The sequence below is a fragment of the Lathyrus oleraceus genome, chromosome 3 (genome assembly GCF_024323335.1).
Source record: "Lathyrus oleraceus cultivar Zhongwan6 chromosome 3, CAAS_Psat_ZW6_1.0, whole genome shotgun sequence".
Classification (NCBI taxonomy): domain Eukaryota; kingdom Viridiplantae; phylum Streptophyta; class Magnoliopsida; order Fabales; family Fabaceae; genus Lathyrus; species Lathyrus oleraceus.
The window spans coordinates 535038979-535042169 of record NC_066581.1 but is presented as its reverse complement, the minus strand read 5'-3'; positions in this window follow the sequence as shown (position 1 = coordinate 535042169).

Below are 3191 nucleotides of genomic sequence, written 5' to 3'. Positions count from 1 at the left end.
ATGCTAACCATTAAGGTAGGGGGATATGTTAGGATTTTACTTCCCTAATGATCATGATCTTTTTGATGCCCAAACCTCTCACCACAAGCTTAACCATATACGAGAGAATATCACATGGGGTGAGCCTAAAAAGAAAGAGAGAAAGAAAGAAGAGATTCATGAGGAAGTGGACTCGGAGTATGAACTTCCTCAAAGGAAGAAAAAGAATGGATGTATGACTTGGATGAAAAGGATTGGTTAGGTTCCTAAGTTAGCAAAAGGGAATTCTAAGGACCCATGTTTGAAGACGGAACCCTTTTGAGTGGAAACGCTCGAGAACCGTCGAGCCATGCGACGTTAAACGAAGTGATACATGGGATGCAACCCACGCCTTTCGTACTAATCTATTTTCTTGTTTGTTTCTATTTTCTTTATTTTCTTTTTAGATAATCAATAGGTACTCACAGAAGAAGGAAAAAATAACTAGTACAGTTGAACAGTTGAGAAAAATCGACACATGAAATCTACCAGGAAAAGTAGAACTAAAAACAAGTAAAACAAAAAAAATAACGCAATACATATAACGGGCCGTAATAGCCCGCAACCCTTAGTCATCCCAAAACACCATACCCATATGAGAAACAAAGCTTTGTTTCAACCATTCGTAATAGCTGTTACATGCCGTAATAGGCCCAACGAAAAAAAAATCATTTTTTTAAATCCTCTCTCATAATCACCAATCCAGTCCCTCTCTCTCATCCTATTAACTCCATTCATTATCCATAAATCAAATCAAATCTGATTTTTAAACCCCATTAACTGACTTCCATTCTCTCTCCAACCTTACCATCTTCATCTATTAAACATCTCTCTCTCTCTCTCTCTCTCTCTCTCTCTCTCTCTCTCTCTCTCTCTCTCTCTTTCTCAATCTCCAAAAACTCCATCAAAATCCAACCTTAAAGCCCCCAGCTTTACCCACATAACAACTCAAAACCACAAACATTCTTCACCAGACCTTTCTAATTCCTCGCCCTAAACCATATTCCGGGTTCAATTTGGCAAAATCAAAAGTTTGAATTTTCTATTTTTCAAGAATCAATCATTCCTCCCTAGAGAAGTTGCAGAGGGAAAAGATCCTAAATCATATAGGCCAAGGAACAAAGGAAGCACAAGGGCACAAAATCCTCATAACATTGTATTTGATGATGATGAGCAAGCAAAGAGGTATTCAGTCTTGATAAAATGCAAACTCACTCCAACAAGGTACATGTGTGAACAAACCCTCTCTACTATAGGTTTAAAAAGTGAAGTTGATAGATTGTTTAATAATATTGGGTTGCTAGATTTTATGCAAAGGGACGCTCCCACATATGAGTGTATCACCCTTGAATTCTTGAGCACCCTAACATTCAAATTAGAGAAAAAAAAATGGGTTAAAGGTGTGAGATACTATTATGGTACTCTCAAATTCCGGATGTTCGACCAAGACATTATGTTATGTGTTGAGGATTTGGGAAAAACTCTCCGATTACCCGTATTTGGCCCTGGAGAAGTCCCACATGGGTTTGATTTTGTTAATTTCTGGGCTTCCATCTCTGGGCATCATGATTACACTACAAAATCTAAGGCCTCAAAAATCCAAAACCCGGTTTTTAGGTATATTCAAAAAGCCTTGACCTACACCATGTTTGGCCGAGGCAATAGCACTGGTTTGGCTTTCCAAATGGAACTTTTCTTCATTCTTTCAATGGTTAATAATGAGCTTTTTAATGCTTCCGCTTTTGCGACTAATTGCTTAGGACGAGTTGTCATTTTCTTATTTTCTTATTTTTTTCTATTTTCTTGTCATTTGTTTTGTCATTTTGTTTACTATTTTCCACTGTTAGTTTTATTTCCTAAAAATCACTTTTTGAAGTTTCTCCCAAATTAGGACAATAAGAGTTTTTTTAGAGCTTCGACTTTGAGAGATGTGGAGAAAGTATATAGAGTTTGAGGGAAGAGAGGTTAGGACTGGGGACATTGGGAAAGTTTAAAAACTTAGGTATGACCCGAACACCTTAGGTCACCCGGAGTAAGAACGCGAGTCCAACGTGTAGATTTGTGCCATAGTACTTAGCTTTGAGAAGTAATCTCCAGCTAGTTTATTTTGACAGTCCGACATGATTAAAAGACTTGCATGTATGTATGGTTGGTTGAGAAACAAATAATTTAGGCACCAAAAATGATAATAAAATGGCAATAAAAACAACTAGACCTTCTAAGTTGGGTAACCCTCACACGGTTATTTAGCCTAATGGCGGTTGAGTCTGAATTGTCGTCTCAAAGTGGACCAATAAAAGCCAATGTGCATAAAATCATCAAAAAAGAAAAACAAATATTATAAAAAGGTGCCTAGAAAAAAAATCTCGATCGATCTCGTGCATGTGAGAAACTCAATAATTGCAAATGACTTAATATGAGTGTCCAAATGAAAGGGGAAGAAAATCGAAAAAAAAGACTTAATATAATTACCAAAAGAACTAAAACTAACCAACTAGAACTACAATTCATGTATGAGTACCGACATGCTTCGATTTCACAAGTTTCTCCATCAAAATGCACCGCTTGATCTAAAAAATCGCTTTTGCGAGCCTTGTTCCTTGAGGACAAGTAACGATCTAAGTTTAGGGAGTTTGATAAATGGTTTTTATATCGTTTTTATTAGTTGTTTTTCCTTAATATTTTACCGTTTTCATCTGTTTTCCCTTCATTTTACCATGTTTTATGTTTTGGTATTGCATTTTCTTTGTTTCCAGGTCACAATAGGAATTTCAAGCAAAAGAAGGACGAAAAGTGGATAAAACGCGAAAAAAAGCGAAAAGTCAAAGTTCTCCATACAAAAACCAGGGGTCTGTTACGGCCACATGTAATGCACCGTAACAAGCATGAAACTTCAACTCCTCATCATAGGCACGCTAGGCCAAGAACCTGTGGCCTGTTACGGCCACCCGTAATAGGCAGGAAAATTTTCTCCCTATTTGTTTCCTTTTCTGGTTCGATTCCATTTGCTTTAAGGCTTTTGATTGTTTGGTTCTTATCTTTATTGTTTGTAATTGTCCATTGAACTAAGGATATTTTTATCCATGTTTATAATTTGATATAAAAACTCATAGGTAGTCTTGAGTTTGAGATCTAATTTTTATTCCTCTTTTCAATTCACGTGTTTGAAGTTA